This window comes from Notolepis coatsorum (genome assembly GCF_963971535.1).
Source record: "Notolepis coatsorum genome assembly, chromosome: 2".
In the NCBI taxonomy this organism is placed as follows: Eukaryota; Metazoa; Chordata; class Actinopteri; order Aulopiformes; family Paralepididae; genus Notolepis; species Notolepis coatsorum.
This window is the reverse complement of record NC_140166.1, coordinates 226,848,195-226,867,360: the sequence shown is the minus strand read 5'-3', so window position 1 is coordinate 226,867,360 and position 19,166 is coordinate 226,848,195. Positions and strand designations below refer to the sequence as shown.

General features: G+C 42.9%; 1 pseudogene across 1 annotated transcript in view; it reads left to right on the top strand.

Moving 5' to 3' along the window:
• LOC311223832 (mitogen-activated protein kinase-binding protein 1-like) overlaps positions 1-16,362 on the top strand; it is a 161,237-nt pseudogene extending 144,875 nt beyond the window's left edge. Inside the window, exons 25-30 of the transcript XR_014621036.1 lie at positions 2,731-2,824; positions 4,496-4,689; positions 7,462-7,782; positions 8,166-9,263; positions 11,178-11,263; positions 12,955-16,362. The product of XR_014621036.1 is annotated as a mitogen-activated protein kinase-binding protein 1-like (transcript). The remainder of the gene's footprint in view (positions 1-2,730; positions 2,825-4,495; positions 4,690-7,461; positions 7,783-8,165; positions 9,264-11,177; positions 11,264-12,954) is intronic.
• The last annotated feature ends 2,804 nt before the right edge of the window (positions 16,363-19,166 follow it).

The following is a 19,166-nucleotide window of genomic DNA, read 5'->3' as shown; positions in this document are numbered from 1 at the left end:
TGATGAGCTGTCGTGTCATGTTAGTGTTAGGTTAAGGTCAGTGTTAGGTTAAGATCAGTGTTAGGTTATGGTCAGTGTTAGGTTAAGATCAGTGTTAGGTTAAGATCAGTGTTAGGTTATGGTCAGTGTTAGGTTAAGGTCATTGTTAGGTTAAGGTCATTGTTAGGTTAAGATCAGTGTTAGGTTAAGATCAGTGTTAGGTTAAGATCAGTGTTAGGTTAAGGTCATTGTTAGGTTAAGATCAGTGTTAGGTTAAGGTCATTGTTAGGTTATGGTCAGTGTTAGGTTATGGTCAGTGTTAGGTTAAGGTCAGTGTTAGGTTATGGTCAGTGTTAGGTTAAGATCAGTGTTAGGTTAAGATCAGTGTTAGGTTAAGATTAGTGTTAGGATCAGTGTTAGGTTAAGATCAGTGTTAGGTTAAGATCAGTGTTAGGTTATGGTCAGTGTTAGGTTAAGATCAGTGTTAGGTTAAGATCAGTGTTAGGTTAAGATTAGTGTTAGGATCAGTGTTAGGTTAAGATCAGTGTTAGGTTAAGATCAGTGTTAGGTTAAGATCAGTGTTAGGTTAAGGTCATTGTTAGGTTAAGACCAGTGTTAGGTTAAGATCAGTGTTAGGTTAAGGTCATTGTTAGGTTATGGTCAGTGTTAGGTTAAGATCAGTGTTAGGTTAAGGTCATTGTTAGGTTAGGATCAGTGTTAGGTTAAGATCAGTGTTAGGTTAAGGTCATTGTTAGGTTATGGTCAGTGTTAGGTTAGGATCAGTGTTAGGTTAAGGTCATTGTTAGGTTATGGTCAGTGTTAGGTTAGGATCAGTGTTAGGTTAAGGTGATTGTTAGGTTAAGATCAGTGTTAGGTTAAGATCAGTGTTAGGTTAAGATCAGTGTTAGGTTATGGTCAGTGTTAGGTTAAGGTGATTGTTAGGTTAAGATCAGTGTTAGGTTAAGATCAGTGTTAGGTTAAGATCAGTGTTAGGTTAAGATCAGTGTTAGGTTAAGGTCATTGTTAGGTTATGGTCAGTGTTAGGTTAAGATCAGTGTTAGGTTAAGGTGATTGTTAGGTTAAGATCAGTGTTAGGTTAAGATCAGTGTTAGGTTAAGATCAGTGTTAGGTTAATATTAGTGTTAAGATCAGTGTTAGGTTAAGATCAGTGTTAGGTTAGGTCGTTATAAGCCGCCTCCCAGGTGTTGTATAGGCCTGTAAGAATGATGTTTCATGGTTTATCTTTTTTTATTAGAAGAATTTATGCAAATGTATACATTCCAGTTATACTTTCAAATTATACATCTTCCATTTCATTCCCCGTTCCTATCCCCTAACCCCACCCCATCCCACCCAAGGAGAGCGACAACAAACATACATATAATGCACATAAATAAAACATTTAAATAATTAAACATAAATAGCGGCTGGGTGGCACAGCGGTCTAAGCGCTCGTCACCAACGCGTGAGACACCGGTATCGAATCCGGCTGTCAGCGTTGCCTCTGGCTTGGGCCGGCCGTCATACTGACTCAACTGGCAGAGTCAGCGGGAGGGGAGTCGATGGGTGGTAATCTGGTCGTTGTAAACAGCGACTCCTACAGGTTGGTCAGGACGCCTGCACAGCAAGGACAGGAGATGGTGAGGGTAGTGTGAGCCTCCAACACGTTACACCTCGTAATTGAGAGTCCGCACTGGCAGGTGAAAAGAAGTGGCTGGCTGACTCCGCATGTATCAGAGGCGACATGCGATAAATTCTTCAACCCTCCCTACGACCGACCAGTGGGGGGCACATGCGAGCAACGATCAAGAGAGGGGAGGGGGGAATTGGCACGACTAAATTGGGATGGGAGAAAAACAGAAAAAAAGGAGAAAAAGTGGATAAAAAAAATTTAAAAACTACGCAAAAAGAAATTAAGTCAAATTAAAATAAAAAATAAATAAAACAGTAATAATAATATATAATATAAGTAATACTCTCCATTTTGGTAGCATATTTTCCAGATAGTTATAAAAAAAATTAAAGTAAATTTAACACGCTCAGCGGTAGTAAGATCACCACAATGCCATCTCCCCCATACATAAATATTATTTATTATTATTATTATTATTATTATTATTATTATTATTATTATTATTATTATTATTATTATTATTATTATTATTATTATTATTATACGTGGTCTAGCAGTGTCAGAAAGGTAGGTGGGGGAAGGAGGGGGGTCATGGGGTCTGAGGTTTGGAAGGAGAAGGGACTTAGGTCATATGGGTTTTGAAGTGAAGTAGGAAGGGCTGCCATGTTTTGTGGAAAGTATCTGTGTGGCCTTGTGTTGTGAATCTGATTTTCTCTATATGTATGAGAGACATAACATCCCTCATCCAGTGCAAATGTGAAGGGGGAGTGGCTGCCTTCCAGTTGAATAGGATGAGGCGTCTGGCAATAAGTGAGGCAAAGGCCATAGCATTGGATTGCCCAATAGATATCGCAGCGTTTTCCGGTGTCAGGCCAAATAATGCAATGAGAGGGTAAGAATGATGTTTCAGTCTCGGAAGGAGAACCTGTAACTTCCCATGCCAGCATGACAGAGAATCTAGAGGAGGAATATGTTAGCCTTTGACGTCATCTGTTTTAAAATGAAACATGTCATGTGCCTTGTGTCTCTTTACTGAGATTTATTAAAGGTTTTATTGAGTTTCATTGTTTATTTGTACATAATAAACATTGACTCTGTCCCTGTGTGTGTTTTACCAGGCAGCCCCACCAGACTGTCCAACCAGAACTCAACAGAGAACCTCAGCATGTCATCCAAGTTCCTCAGTCAGGGACCGCAGGCCTCCAGTGGGAGGTTAGTCTGTCTGCCAGACCTCTCTCTGTACTAACAGACCTCTCTCTGTACTAACAGACCTCTCTCTGTACTACCAGACCTCTCTCTGTACTACCAGACCTCTCTCTGTACTACCAGACCTCTCTCTGTACTAACAGACCTCTCTCTGTACTACCAGACCTCTCTATACTAACAGACCTCTCTCTATACTACCAGACCTCTCTCTATACTAACAGACCTCTCTCTATACTAACAGACCTCTCTCTATACTACCAGACCTCTCTCTATACTAACAGACCTCTCTCTATACTAACAGACCTCTCTCTGTACTAACAGACCTCTCTCTGTACTAACAGACCTCTCTCTATACTAACAGACCTCTCTCTGTACTAACAGACCTCTCTGTACTAACAGACCTCTCTCTATACTAACAGACCTCTCTCTGTACTAACAGACCTCTCTCTATACTAACAGACCTCTCTCTGTACTACCAGACCTCTCTCTATACTAACAGACCTCTCTCTGTACTAACAGACCTCTCTCTGTACTACCAGACCTCTCTCTGTACTACCAGACCTCTCTCTATACTAACAGACCTCTCTCTATACTAACAGACCTCTCTCTGTACTACCAGACCTCTCTCTATACTAACAGACCTCTCTCTGTACTACCAGACCTCTCTCTATACTACCAGACCTCTCTCCGTACTTGATTGATTGATTTAATTAATTAATTTATTGATTGATTGATTGATTGATTGATTGATTGATTGATTGATTGATTGATTGAAAACTTTAATTAACAGATTGCAGAATGGGTACAATACAGTACGGCTCAATATACACAATTGTTAAGGGGATGCAGACCAGAGAAAGACTTTCGTCTTGTTTACATCAGGGTCCCCCATTTTCAATTCATAATGACATTTATGACATACACAACATACAGATATAATAATCTAATCATCTAATCTAATCATGACATTTATGACATACAGATATACAGTAATGTTACATTTGTGACATACAAGACATGCAAATATACAGTACTGTTAAACAGATCCTAACAGTAAATATATACATACGAGGCGGAGGGAACTGTACATTAGGAGGGGTGGGTGGGTGGGAGGGGGGTTCAGACATTTACGGGGGCCAGTTTCGAATTGCAGCCTCCCGTAGGTGCTCTTATCGTATCGGCTTCCATTAATTTGTGCTAAGCTAGGCTAGCTTGCAGCCGGATAGCTTTCTACTGTTGGCGTGTTCCTTAAACAAATAAAAATAAAAAGGAAACAGAAATAGTACGTAAGGTCGACGTCCTGTGAGTCAGACTATTGGGGGGTAAATATTCTGAAGGAGCACCATCAGTCCAAAACAACCCAATATAATTTGAATAGAATAGAAATATTGTATTCATCCCGAGGGAAATTTGGAATTATTATGTATTGTTACATCAGGAAGAGCTTGATGGAATGGATTTACTCAAACATTACATGAAACTATTCTGCATGCCATATCCAAGCATCCTCTTCTATCTTCTCTTTTCCTCTCCACTCCTGTCCTCTCACTTCTCCTTTTCTCTTCTCTCCACTCCTCCCCTCTCCTTCTCTCTTCTCTCCACTCCTCCCCTCTCCTTCTCTCTTCTCTCCACTCCTGTCTTCTCCTCTCTTCTTCTCTCCTCCCCTCTCCTCTCCAGCAGGGCTGTATTTCCATTCCCCTCAAACACCAGTAGCAGAGGAGGAGAGAGACCAGGAGGGGAGGTGAAGGCTAAACCCCTGGTATCCGAGGTCCGACCGCTGATGGAGCAGAACCAGGCCTGGACCCAGGAGAAGAGGCTGTCATTTAGCCAGGACCAGGACCAGGTCCAAACCCACAACAGGAGCAACCAAGGTAACGGACAAATTTACAAAATATTGATCGACATAGCCAATCCAGTTGTCTCTTAAGCTTACTTCCTCTGTCTGTTTGCCAGATTGTCTGACATTGCAACCGTTTAATAAGGGAGGTACTGTAGGACTTGCAGAAATGTAGCAAACAGTGAATTAAATTATGAAGAGGAGGATGTCAGTGGTTGCTGTGGAACTTTAGACCCATTAAATGTGCTTTAGAATAGATAACATGTTATGCTATATTCTTTTAAACAATACATCCACAGAGCTTTTAGAAAGGTGTGGAATAAAAGTACCTCCCCCCAAAATGAATGTTGTTGTTTACATGTTGCAGGCATGATTATCCCCTTCATACTTCCCATTTCCCCACGTGGAATGCATTGGATAAATGCCATGCTGGTGCTCTACTGCGACATCGAGTGGCTGAACGTTATCTATAGCTGTATCCAGTGTTGTAGTCGAGTCACTAGATCCCGAGTCTTGAGTCGAGTCTCGAGTCCCAAGTGTTCGAGTCTGAGTCCAAGTCCCAGTCACCAGAGAAGAGCCCGAGTCGAGTCTGTTAACAGATTTGGCAATGGGGCGACCATAATGTATACAAGAGGCATGGTATTCTATCTTTGGCCTAGCTCTGCTGGCAGCGGTTTATTCATCACGTTGTCTCATAATACAGCAGCACATATGATCTCCTCTCCGGGAGGGGCAGAAGTGAGAAGAAGGAACAGTAGGAGGGAACCAAGGTTTATATAGTCCCAACCTGGCGTAGACAGTAGACGCTCCGCCTACAGCGCCCTCCAGTGGACACAGATATACATGCAGCCATGAGGGCAGTAGAGAGCAATTACAGTCAGTTACAACCATACATACACCCTCTATATTCAACGTCCCCATTACCCGAGTCCGAGTCCAAGTCATCAAGGTTGAGACCACTCCACTCTGGCAGTCAAAGAGCTGACATACAAATAGAAAAAGGTCTACATTAACACATTGGGCGCCGGGGGTTGTGCCCATCATTGTACCCAGTCTGCCACCGTTGAAAGCCTATGGAGATGTTTACCTTCTTTGCAGGGCTATAACTTTTAAAATTGTATTGCTATATTGACATTACTATGGCCCATTCAACATCGATTATTATTTGACGCCGATCTCCTAGATCCATTTCCGGTTTGTATGGCGCAAATAAACGCCGAAATCATATCGATTATTGAGTTTAGAAAGCGATCCAAATGCACTATAGTGTTTGTCTGGATCCACCTAACAAGATATTACTGCCGGAGGGATTTCCTCGATGCACCAGCGCCACTTCCGGTTTTGGTGAGAGTGTAACTCGCCCGACCATCAACCAGGCGGCGGTATTGAGGCGTTGCAATCTCATACTACAGGGTGCCACTGCAGTCCGGAGAGAGACTGGATGAATTATGAATGCCATGACGAAAAAATAAAAGATTGATCCCAAAAACGATTTACGCCGTTGTTGGCGTTCAACGCATGGCGGGCAAAATCGGCGTAAGTCGTTCTTGGCGACCAATGTGTTAAACATAAATGACACAGCGGTCACCATTTCAAAGGGAGTTTATTTACGGTATTAGTATAGCCATCAATATCTTATGCCAAATGATTAGGGCCCATTACAAAAAAAAATATATAACTGTATTTATCAATTAACTCATTCACTGCCAACAACGATTATACTCGTTATTGGCCGCCAATCGTTGAACGCCAACAACGAGTATACTCGTTATTTGATCGTTATTTCTTTTATTCGATATTTCTATTCATTACAGGCCCACTGACTCTGGGTTAACATGGGGAATCCTCATGCCAATGTAAAAGTGCAATACAGGCCGCATCACGCTAGACGGCGGTATCGAGCACCCTTTCTACCCTTGTATCTTTCTCTGTCGGACGGCCCCAGGTCTCGGGTTTCATTTTCCCTTGTTGGGCGAACGGTTGTCCCGGTTCCATCGAAGCCTGTCGAATATCTCCGATCCATATGTTGTGGTGAATTATGCCATCGAGAAAATGGACATTGGATATACCAGATGGCAATCAAACTATTGGAATATTATTTTTGGATTACTCCCGGCCACAGGTAAGGGCGATTTGACGTACATTTTTGCTTGATCCTGCAATGCTTTGATACCGATCGGGCTGATAACCGTCTTTAGTGTTCAATGCGAATGCCGTTACTGACTATCAAATAATCTGAAACGACCCCCCCCCCCCCCCCTTTCATGCATTCATGATGGAACATAATAGCTATGATCTAGATTTGAATAGCTAGAACAATAGCGGGTTCAGGCAAGAAACGGCAAAGTCGACGTATACTGCCATAACTAAGCATTTCATGAATTACCCTAGACCGCTCTAAAACCATACTTATATTCACCATGGTATAACACGGGAACGTATGGATGGAAAAATTATCTCTTTTTTGCATCTTGACCGGAAGAAACTCAATGTCAAATGACTATAGTATTGTATCCATGGCTATAATATAGAATATAGATTTAGCTCTACAAACAAGGTGACTAACTCCCATCGTTTACAGCGTGACAGTAGCTACCACAGGATAAGGCTAATAGCTGGCAGCCAATGAGTTCCTCGTTTGCACCTTCCGAGTCCGAATGCAGTCAATGCTCGAGTCTGAGTCCAAGTTCGAGTCATCAGTGCTCAAGTCCAAGTCGAGTCACGAGTCCTGAAAATCTGCTGTATCAGACTCTCCTGCTGGTCCCTTCACCCTGACCCTTGACCCCTCTGTGTTCTCTGTTCCCAGGGAACAACCAGGAGAGTCAGGCCTGGGCCCAGAAGAACCAAACCCAACAGGCTCCCCACAGCCAGGTCCAGTTCAAGCCCCAACCCAAGGGCTCGGAGAGCAGCTTCATCCCCGTCAGGCTGGAGGTGGAGCCCCAGGAGAAGAGCTCCTCTTCGGGTCCCGTGTACCAGCGTCCATCCCCTCTCAGGAAGAAGTCCCAGCAGGTGGCCGTGGAGTCACGGAGGAACGTGGGAGCGACGGCGCGGGGAGCAGCCTCTCACTTCAGTTCCTCCTCAGGCCTTCGCAAGGCCCAGTCAGTCCACAACCTGCTGTCCGACTGTGGTGAGGAGAGATACAGTGGTTGGCTGGTTGGTTGGTTGGTTGGTTGGTTGGTTGGTTGGTTGGTTAGTTGTTTGGATGAATGGTTGGTTGGTTGGTTGGTTAGTCGCTAGTTGACTGGCTGGCTGGCTGGTCGATTGCATGATTGCTTGATTGCATTTAATTTTACATTATTACTCCTTTAAAATATGGTTAGCAACACCAAATGCAATACTCTCATAAGATACAAACAGAAAAGGTCAGAGGATAACACATGTTATTACTAGATATGTTACTAGACTTCTCTTTCTACCTCTGTCTCTCTCATTGCTGTCTCTCTCTACCTCTATCTCCCTCCCCCTCTCTCTCTCTCTCTACCTCTGTCTCTCCCTCTCTCTATCAAACAGTTGACCAGGTCCAGCCAGTGCCCAGGCCCTCCAAGGAGGTGGCCCCCCAGACCCATCCTCCCCAGCGCCCCACCACGCTGCCCTCCACCCCCAGACGTACCCTGCCCATTGTACCCTCCCAACACTCCACCAGCCCCACCTCTCCCAAGGCCCGGGAGCCTGGCGGTAACAACACTTCCACGCCGGCTAACGGTGTTTCCATGGTGACCGCCACCTCCACCATGCCGCGCAAGTCGTCTCGTTCCTACATGAGCCCCACCACCAGCTCCATGGCCAAGATGTCACGCTCCGTCTCCATGGGCGACAGCCTCAACGACCTCGAGAACTACGACGACGGCGGCGACTCCGGAGGTTCTACGGAGTTCCGTCGGGCCTCCAACGCCGCCGCCGCCGGCAGCGACGTGATGTCGACGTCGCCGAACAGCAGGGGTTTATTATTTCCCTCTGCTCAGGGAAAACCATCCCCCGCTCACCACCACCACCACACCGCAGCCAACCCCCCCGTGGCGGTGGTATCTTCCAACACGGCACAGGCCACGGCCCACATCATGGCACAGGCCACGCCTCCCCATGCTGCCGTTGTCCCCACCCTCGTCACAAGCTCCTCCTCCTCCTCAACCGCCCCCTCCAAGGGCCCGCAGGCCAAAGTGACCGGCAGCACCCGTCCACAGCTCCTCGGTGTTGACATCGGCAAGCCCCTCCCCGACAGGCCCTCCATGGCCTCCTTCTCCTCTCCCTCCGCGAAGACCTCCTACTCCTCATCGCCCAGGTCACTTGGCCGAGGAGAGGAACCTTTCTCAAACCCCTCCTCCTCCTCCTCCTCCTCTCGCCCCCCACCAGTGAGCGTCTCTCCTCTGCAGGGCCAGCAAAGATCCCCCCCCTCGCCTCAACAACTCTCGGGCGACATTGCCGCCGAATCTAAAGCTCCGGCTCAGAGCTCCGTGTCGGAGCAGTGGTGTGCCGACGATGTGAGCCCCACGGCGGAGCTGCGGCTCCAGACCCAGGGGGAGGGAGAGGGCCCCATGGCGGAGGTGAGGCCCACGGTGGAGGAGCAGGACAGGACACCGGTCAACAGTCTGGGACAGAAGGATAACTCAGGTTTGCTCTCCCAGCAGCACCCTCATCCACTTCTTCTTCTTCATCATCATCACCATCCTCCTCTTCATACCCTCATGCTGCCTTCGCTTCATCACTTCGGCCTCGGTTTGGGCGTGAGCTCAGCTCTGTCCTCTTATACCGCAGGGCTCCGGCCTGCTCCGGCCTCCTCTTCCTCCTCCTCCACTTCACTGCACTCTTCTGCTGCACTCTCTCCATCCATTGGTCATTACTTACTGACGGGTGAGGCATGCTAGCTTTCTTTAGTTATACTAACTTTCTTTACTGTTTTCTTTAGTTATACTAGCTTTCTTTACTGTTTTCTTTAGTTATACTAGCTTTCTTTACTGTTTTCTTTAGGCATGCTAGCTTTCTTGAGTGTTTTCTTTAGGCATGCTAGCTTTCTTGAGTGTTTTCTTTAGGCATGCTAGCTTTCTTTAGTGTTTTCTTTAGGCATGCTAGCTTTCTTTAGTGTTTTCTTTAGGCATGCTAGCTTTCTTTAGTGTTTTCTTTAGTTATGATAGCTTTCTTTAGTGTTTTCTTTAGTTATGATAGCTTTCTTTAGTGTTTTCTTTAGGCATGCTAGCTTTCTTTAGTGTTTTCTTTAGGCATGCTAGCTTTCTTTAGTGTTTTCTTTAGGCATGCTAGCTTTCTTTAGTGTTTTCTTTAGGCATGCTAGCTTTCTTTAGTGTTTTCTTTAGGCATGCTAGCTTTCTTTAGTGTTTTCTTTAGGCATGCTAGCTTTCTTTAGTGTTTTATTTAGGCATGCTAGCTTTCTTTAGTGTTTTCTTTAGGCATGCTAGCTTTCTTTAGTGTTTTCTTTAGGCATGCTAGCTTTCTTTAGTGTTTTCTTTAGGCATGCTAGCTTTTCTTGATTCCTGGTTCCGTTCCTGTCACTTTCTGGTTCTCTTATCTCTTGTTGCTTCTCTGGCTTAGTTTTCTATTTGTCCTGCCCCCTTTTCTCTTTTTGTCTTCTTGTATTAACAGTATCATTCACATTTACATGATCAGTAATACAATTCATTCACATTATCAGTCAAATTATTATTATTATTACAGTTATTATCATTTAACATTATCATTGTCAGTAACATTATCTTTATTAGTAACAGTCATGATTTACATTATCATTATATCGCTGAAATTGTTGAACCAGGGGCGCCAGGGTGGTGCACCACGTACAGCACTGCGGTGCAACACGGCCGTCCCGGGTTCGACTCCCGGACCCGGCGACCTTTGCTGAATGTCTTCCCCCATCTATCCTCCCATACTTCCTCTCTCTCTCTACCGGACTGCCCGGGAAAAAAACAATAAAATATCTACCAAAAACATAAAAAGAAAATGTTTTAATAAAATTGTTGAACCAATATTACTAATGGCTGATAATGTACGCACTTAGGCTTTGAAATGTTTTGGAAACTATTTTGGTACCTGAAAACCGTCAAATCCACACTTCCAGGGGTTTTACTTTGACCTGGCTAGGACCTGGTTTTGTAAACAGTTGGAATTGTTTTAATGGGCGAGAGTGCTCAGTGAACGGCTGTGAGAATGTTATACCCACCCATCATGTCATGTAGGCTCACACATGAAAATAACTCCAACCGTTTCCACGTGGCAGCTTTAGTTTATTAAATCATACTAACAAATCACTCCACTACAAATAGTAGTTTTCAACTCAATGTGGAAAGATTTATATTGGTAGCAATTGTCAGCTCATGCCTGCCTCAAGGCTTTTATGGCTGCATTAAAGATGCTATAGATAACATTTTTATGTAATCATTTATGGAATTCAATCTTGTTCCTCTTAGCCAAGTGTCTTTCTCACTTCGAGTGACGTTAATGGCTCTGTCAGTGGGCTCCGTCAGTGGGCTCTGTCAGTGGTCGGTGGTGTGATGAAGTATCTGTATCTCTCTCCAGACTCGTCTCTGAATGTGGAGGCTTGCAGAGCAGCAGTCAGTGAGCTCCAGAGTACTTTTAAGAAGGCCTCACACTTCTACAGGATGGTGAGTCTGTCGCTCTTCAAAAACACTGTCTATGGAACTTTTGGTGGAATTCCGTTGCTAGGGAAACGTTTGTAAATTATTATACAATGGCATGCAAATATCTTGATTCTGATTGGCTGAAACAGTCAAGTTAGACGCTGTTATATCGTATAACACACTCCACGTGACCCCAGATCCCTCCCACAACAGAATAACTTTGTATATTTTTTTAATTAGTCTGAATGAGTCCGCCATAGATAGACAAATGGAAGTATGAATATCTTTTGAACGAATCCTCCAAAAAAGATACAGTCAACTGGAATATGTTAGTTCGTTACACATATGTTGGACTATGTAATTGGTTTGTCATGACCCATTGTGAAACAAACGAAAAATCGTGAACAATTAAATAAATTGCCGGCCGATTATTATAATTTTTTTTTGTCAGACCGTTTGAATATACTGTACTATTGGATCTACTTTCTCTGTGGATGGTTTTGTAAATAAATCTCCATTATGCTTCAATTACTGTGTGTGGGCTATTGTATAAAAGCATTAAATCACTTGAAGTTGTGTGTTATACTCATTAGATCACGCCTAGGGGGGTCTAACGCCCCTCCGCTGTGCGTCAGGGCTAACAACCACCCCTAGGCGTGATCTAATGAGTATAACACACTCCTGCGCGCGATTTAATGCTTAAAAAGATGACGTTTGTCGATTTAAAAGATGATTTTCAGAAGTCGAGAAAGTTGATTGACAAGCAAGTTAGCTAATGTTAGCTCAAATTAGCAATAGCTTTTGATACTGTAATGTAAGGTTAGCTAGCTGAAATAGGGTCTCGTGGTGGTCCGGGAGAAGGGGGGGGACTTCACCTCTCTATGACCATTCAGGAATAGTCTTGAATGAATGAATGAAAAAGTTTATTTAAAATGGACACCACAGCTACATTGGACCAGCCACAGTGGACAGACCAGATGCGTTGTTTTGCGTGTTTATAGCACAAGTGCTAGTTTTCAAGACTAGTCCATTGAGGCTTTTCTAAAAGATATAATACATTTAACAGTAAAATACAGAATTAAAATCACAAATCAGAACAACAAATAACCAGAGCAAGAGTCCATGATCAAAACAACAAAACCAGTCCGCGTCTACATATGTGAGCACTGCTGCTTCGATTTCAGCCATACCTCGAGTCCTCTGCTGAAGACGTTGGTATTGGACTCCAGTTTTAAGCCAGTAGGCAGAGAGTTCCATAAGTTTGCCCCGTTAACAGAGAAGGCAGACTGTCCAAACGAACTCTTGCACATGGGAACAGTATAGTCACCATTATTGGAAGCTTGTGTGTTTGCTCTACTAGAGCTCCAACGTCTAACCACCAGTCCAGAAAATAATGATGATACATGATTGTGCAAAACATTTAAAAACTAGTTTAATATTACAGAAAATTACAAAATTGTCAAACGTGAAAAGATTGTGCTTACTCAAAACACTGCAGTGATGCCATCGCATTGGTTTACGGTCCATGATTTTTAATAGCCTGTTTGTATATTATAGTTATGGGTTTTAGTATGGTTTGTGAGGTTTGTGACCATGCCGTGATACAATAAGACAAGTGGGAAAGAATCATAGCGTGCATATAAAGTTGAGCAGCTTTATGAGGAATGAGGAAAGCCACTTGATCAATTGAAATGAAGAGGTTTCCCTCCATTCAGGTGAACAACGTCCCGCCCTCCGACTCCTCCCCCGAGCACCGGGAGATGGCCATGGTCCTATCGGAAGCCTTCCGCGGCATGAGGGCGGAGCTAAACTACCTGACACTCGCCGGATCAGACGGCAACGCGTCGACCTCGAGCCCGCCGTGCATGCTGGGTAGTGGCGGAGGAGGAGGCGGTGCGGCGGACACGGGGAGGGTGATGGGAGTGGAGGAGGCAAGGACTCTGGCTCTCCTGGAACAGTACTCTCAGCTCCTCCTCCAGGCCGTGGAGAGGAGACTGGACAGCAAGCTCTCCTAGATCCTCCACCTCCTCTTCCTCCCTGTCCAAGACTGACAAACCCTCTTCCTCGTCTTTTTGCAGTTGAAGGATCTCAAGCCATTTTATTTCATTTTATATATAAATAAATAACGATAATAATAATAATAATAATAATTTTGACCATGCATTTTCTATGTTATACAGTGGCTTTAGGGCCATGAAACCTACAGTAGTCTGCACATTAAAGTACCATGTAAACTCATAGGAAAAACACCTATAGTTGAGTTACAGTAGACGTTTTGATATGAAACGTTACGGTGCTCTACATTGACCTTCTGATTAGGTAATACACCATACATCTCCCCTTTGTGAGCGACGGTGTCTGTAAGATACCTGCCTTTAGCACAGGCAAAACCACAGCCCTTGATGAAAATATAATTTTTATTATTGTGAAACTCAAAGTTATGGAGTAAACTGATTGCCGGCATGAAATATTGTTGAATATGGAAGATTGCTATTAGGGGTCTTATCACAGGGTTCCTGCGGGGTCTTAAAAAGTCTTGAATTGAATAATCAGAATTTATTTTAGGCCTTAAAAAGTCAAGAATCTGGGTCTTAAACGTGTATTGGATTAGGAAGTTATTTCTATGTTGCGATAACTTCTCTGTATCTTGTTTAAATGTCCAGACTGCACAGTAATCAGTACGGTAATAGTAATCAGCCCCCCCCCCCAACAATTAATATAGAATGACTTCTTTCATGGTAATTTTCTTTCATACATTTTTGCCAGTATGGCCCGTGAAATAATGATTAAATTATATTCAAAGTGGTCTTAAAAAGGTCCTGAAATGTCTTAAATTGAACTCAATTGAAACCTGCACGAACCCTGTTATTAAGACCTTTGCTTAATGCTTACAAAAGAGAACACTTTTCTAAGCAAGGGGTATATGATCAGTCATGTTTTTTTAAATATGGTATGCATGAAAAAAGGACACGTAACATTTCGGACTCAAACCTCCCGATGACATCGAAGCAGATATTCCCTTTTACCTAAATGGACAGACGGAGAGGGAGGGAGAGAGAGAGAGACTGCTGCTGGTGGAACAAAACAAAACACTTTGAATGGAGATCAACCAAGACACTTGACTCTCCAAACCTTGACAATGTGCCGAATGGACTTGTCCTCTGCGGGGGTTCTGGTCCGAGACACGTCTGTAAGCAACACTACATTTGGACCGATCTTTCCACAAAAGTCTTAAACAACTGGACATTTTATTTGTTGTTTTTTTTTTTACTCTTGAGTGAGAATTGTCTGAGAGGGTACAATGAGTAATGTATGTGTGGTAGAGGCGTGTGTATGCCTGTACGTCGGTGAGTGTATTTATTTGTTTGCAACAGGTCCACGAGCGAAAGCGAATTGTACAGTTTGACTACTGACGGCGTTGAGGGTCTCGCATCACGTTTTTAATAAGGACTGTCCTTGCAGGTGTAGCCTTCGTAGAAGTCCTGCTTTTTACCGCATGCTTGCTGCACTACTACCACCCGGTTGCTCCACCCCCCCCCACCCTCCCAAAAGGGCCTGTTTGAGAAAAACCCAAGGCTAGTCCTCGTGTGAACTACTGTAGACCCGACGTTGTCGGATCACAGTTGCGTCACCGTTTGCGATTTCTCCCCCACTGGAACTAGTGCCACTGAGTCAAATAGGAGCATGCATTTCCCCCCCTAAAAAAGGTTGCATATGCAACCATTTTACTCACAGTCTGAAGCCCTGAATTAAGGTCCAGAATAAGCAAATAAGAAAGACTCACTAAAAGTCACAACCTCTAAACAACCTCTACATGCGATGAGGTAGACTCCCTGTGTTCATAATGAACTTCAATATACAAGGACTGTCGATGTGTCATGTCTGTACTGCTGGTCTTAGTTTGGCCCACTCGATAAGAGTTCAAACGAGAAATGAACGTGATATACAACAACGATTACATTTTAATGACAGAAAGGGCTCTCTCGTTAAAATTGTCATGCGCTCGGTGAGTGAGAGGCTTTAACTAGTTAGCTAGCTTTAACTAGTAAGCTAACCTTTCTCTAAACGGGCAATCCTCGAAGCAGAATGTGTACGTCATCCCTCTGCACACAGACGTGGTAGCTTTCGTCTACCTGATAAATGGGCAATCCTAGAAACAGAACTGGCGGTAGCATTATCTCTAAAAAAACACCCATGTTTTGATGCTAGATCGGACGCTTCGGGCAACACTAGATTGACCTGTGACGTAACCTGAAACTCCCAAGAATGTTTGGCCAGTTATAAGACTATGATCTAGCACGCCAGGTTCTAAAAATCTGTAGAGCTACGTCTCTTGACGACACTCAAAAATAAACAGGTGCAGGACGGATGCACGATGGGCGGGGATTTCTACCATGGCTACCTTAGTGCTAATCCGGGAAAGAGGAAGGCTACAGTTTCCATCATTGTGTAAATGTGTTTTCTTTTTTTTTTAGGTGTGTTGCGATTGGCTGACTGCCTCTGGGCGGGTCACAGACAAGTTCACTTTGAATATAGGGTGTTATGGTTGAAAGGAGTGACGCACCGATGACCACTTTCTCACTGCCAAAAAAATAACAGATCAACTAACAGAGCATCGACCGTCACATTTATTTATTTGACTGAACAGCACAGACTGGTCTGTACAGGAAATTGGTTTGGGGTTATTGGACAACATTTTCAAAATGTGATGCTTGATATTGTTTTATTAAACCCTGGGGAAATCCTCTAGTTTTGATGCCCCTATTTCACCCTTGTAATGGACTTCATGCCTCATGTCTGATCTGTGGATCTGTGGATCCCCGGATGTAACTATTGACATTTTTACAAATACAGCCGTATGCCACCGCAATGTGAGTAGGTTTCAGTTTGGTTGGTGCCAGAACTGGGGTATCTTCAGAGAGTGAACAGAATGGGTTTTTAAGGATCTTCAGAGAGTGAACAGAATGGGTTTTTAAGTATCTTCAGAGAGTGAACAGAATGGGTTTTTAAGTATCTTCAGAGTGAACAGAATGGGTTTTTAGTAGGGATGCTCGATATTGGCTTTTTTACCGATACCAATATACCGATATTGTCCAACTCTTAATTTCCGATACCGATATCAACCGATACCGATATATGCAGGGTTTCTTTTTTTTTTGAAAACCGATAGATATTTTCCGATATCACATTTTAATGCCGATATCGGCCGATAATATCGGTATGCCGATAATATCGGACATCCCTAGTTTTTAGTATCTTCAGAGTGAACAGAATGGGGGTTTAGTATCTTCAGAGTGAACAGAATGGGTTTTTAGTATCTTCAGAGTGAACAGAATGGGTTTTTAGTATTTTCAGAGTGAACAGAATGGGGTTTTAAGTATCTTCAGAGTGAACAGAATGGGTTTAGTATCTTCAGAGAATAGACAAGAGTCTTCACCTTCACACAAACTCTGCTGTATACTTTGATCACTCTGCATTCCCAGAATGACACTAAAAAAAGAGAATCGATCTTTAAAACAAATGTAAATAGGTTGTCTCGAGTGAATAGGTGCCTTAATTCAAACCAGCTCTTCTTTGCAAAGTAAAAACAAAGATTAGTCCCAAAACCCTTGTTGTGAATTTTAAATGATGACCCTATAGCATAAAAATGGCTTATATGATATATTCTGCTGGCAAAAATATGACTACTGAAATTCTAACTACTGTCATTGGAAACGTATGATGACAATGAAGATACAATCTTCTGGCTTCAGACAGCGGGAAAATTACTTTGATGGTCATTTGAAACGTGCGGAAAGAGAACCACCTCTGTATAGACTGTTGACAGCTTACCGTCACACTCCTCAGAGTGTATTTACATACTTGTAATATTCTGACATTACTTGGGATGCTCACAAACATCTTAACATCTCCATATCCCTGCCTGGGGGAAGCCCTGGGGGAAATCTGAACATCCCAGCTACGAGAAACCCAAGTGTGATTAGTGGATACTGACAACATGTATTTCTAGGTTCTCTGGTCTGTGTAAGCTGCTCTGTTTCCTTCAAAACATTCAGAATATTCTTTTACTGAAGTCTACAGGAATACTCACTGTTGGGGATATGAAGATATGTAAAACACACTCATTGGACCTCATTTATCAATGCTTCTGTGATAGAATACTGTGCCACAATTTACTTAAACTTAACACAAATATACATTCCAACTGTTTTCCAAGGACTGATCATGATCTCATTTGATAAATGAGGCCCATTGTCTGGAGAATCCCTCAGCTGTGATTGGCTGTTGGCCTCCCCTGGTCTCTGGCACTCTGTTTTTTTCTTCTTTTTTTTACCCCTCGACAATGTAAAGCACTTTTTCATTCTAGAAAACTGTAAAAAGCATCGTTAGGTCAAGTAATAGTTTTGTGACTAGCTTTTACGACACGGGAGACTAGAGCGAAACGCCTCTTTTTAGATGCAAAAAATCTCATCTGCAATGTCACTTGTTCTGCATTCATGTGGTGTTGGATTCATCTTGTAGCACCCCTGAAAGCTCTCCCATGCCGGGTGTCAGAGAAATCTGGGATCTCGATGAATCACAAGTTGACAGAGTTGTGACGTAATCACCTTAACCGACTGCTGATTGGTTACACATTTTACAAAGAACTGAAACCCTCTTGTTGAAACCATTAAAACAATGCTGTTTGTGACCCGTCAAGCAAATGTTTTATTCACAACACACTGTTTGATCAAATATATAAGATATAAGTAGCCAAATAAGAACCGAATCCAGAGCTCAGTGACCTCCATGTTTGTTTTTTGTGATCAAATGATTTTATTCACATGAAGTAAAACAAAAGTGTACAAAAAATACATCTGACAGTAGACCTCCGTTTGTTGTCATTTCAAACTAAAAAGCACAAGAACGCACACACACACAGGTCAGAGATCAGATATCTACAGTAAGAGACCGACAGTAAGAGTTGGAGAAAAGTAACTGACACCCACATGAATGCGGCATAACTCACCATCTGTCACTCACACATTCATTCATTCACTCATTCACTCACGCTTAGCCACTCTGCCCCTAGTGGCGGCTCACATGCATGGCACTTGGGTCCTCTAAAAATGTTTTTTTTTTTTTTTTTTTTTTTTTTTTTTTTATACAATTTTTTTTTCACTACCTATCTTGGTGAAAGTGGCTTCTCAGCTCTGGTCCAGCTGAAGACAAAGCGGAGGAACAGATTGGACATTGAGCATGTCCTCAGAGTTGCTTTCTCTACCATCACCCCAGACTTTGAGACTCTTGTCAGGAGCAAACAACATCCCCAGTTATCCCATTAGTTCCCTGGGATGTTAAGCTAAGAAGTCTGCTAAGAAGGATATATTATTTATTATTATTATTATTATTATTATTATTATTATTATTATTATTATTATTATTATTATTATTATTATTATTATTATTATTATTATTTATTATTATTATTATTTCATGCAAAAATGCACCACAGGCAATGTGGAGGAGAGAAACCTTAGAAGGGCCGTTCAAGGGGGGGTCTCCCTTCTTAGATGTTGGACAAAGATGATTGTAATTTCATAGGATGGTAGAATAGGACTTGGTTTCACAACAGCCCGTACATCTAATCACCAACCTTGTATTTGCTATATTGTAAGTTAATGGACTGGAATGGTTTGGGGGAACCCAAGATGAGACGAGAGCATTTCTACTGCTAGCATGAATATAGGGCATACTAATAATAATAATAATAATAATAATAATAATAATAATAATAATAATAATAATAATGCACGATCACGCATGCATCTGTATCCATCCTGTGGGTAAAAGGTACAATTGCACGATTGTTTTCAAAGATAAGGCCACACTAGTAGCTACAGAATGGTTCAGGGTCGACTCATTTTCAATTCAGTCAAAATTAACA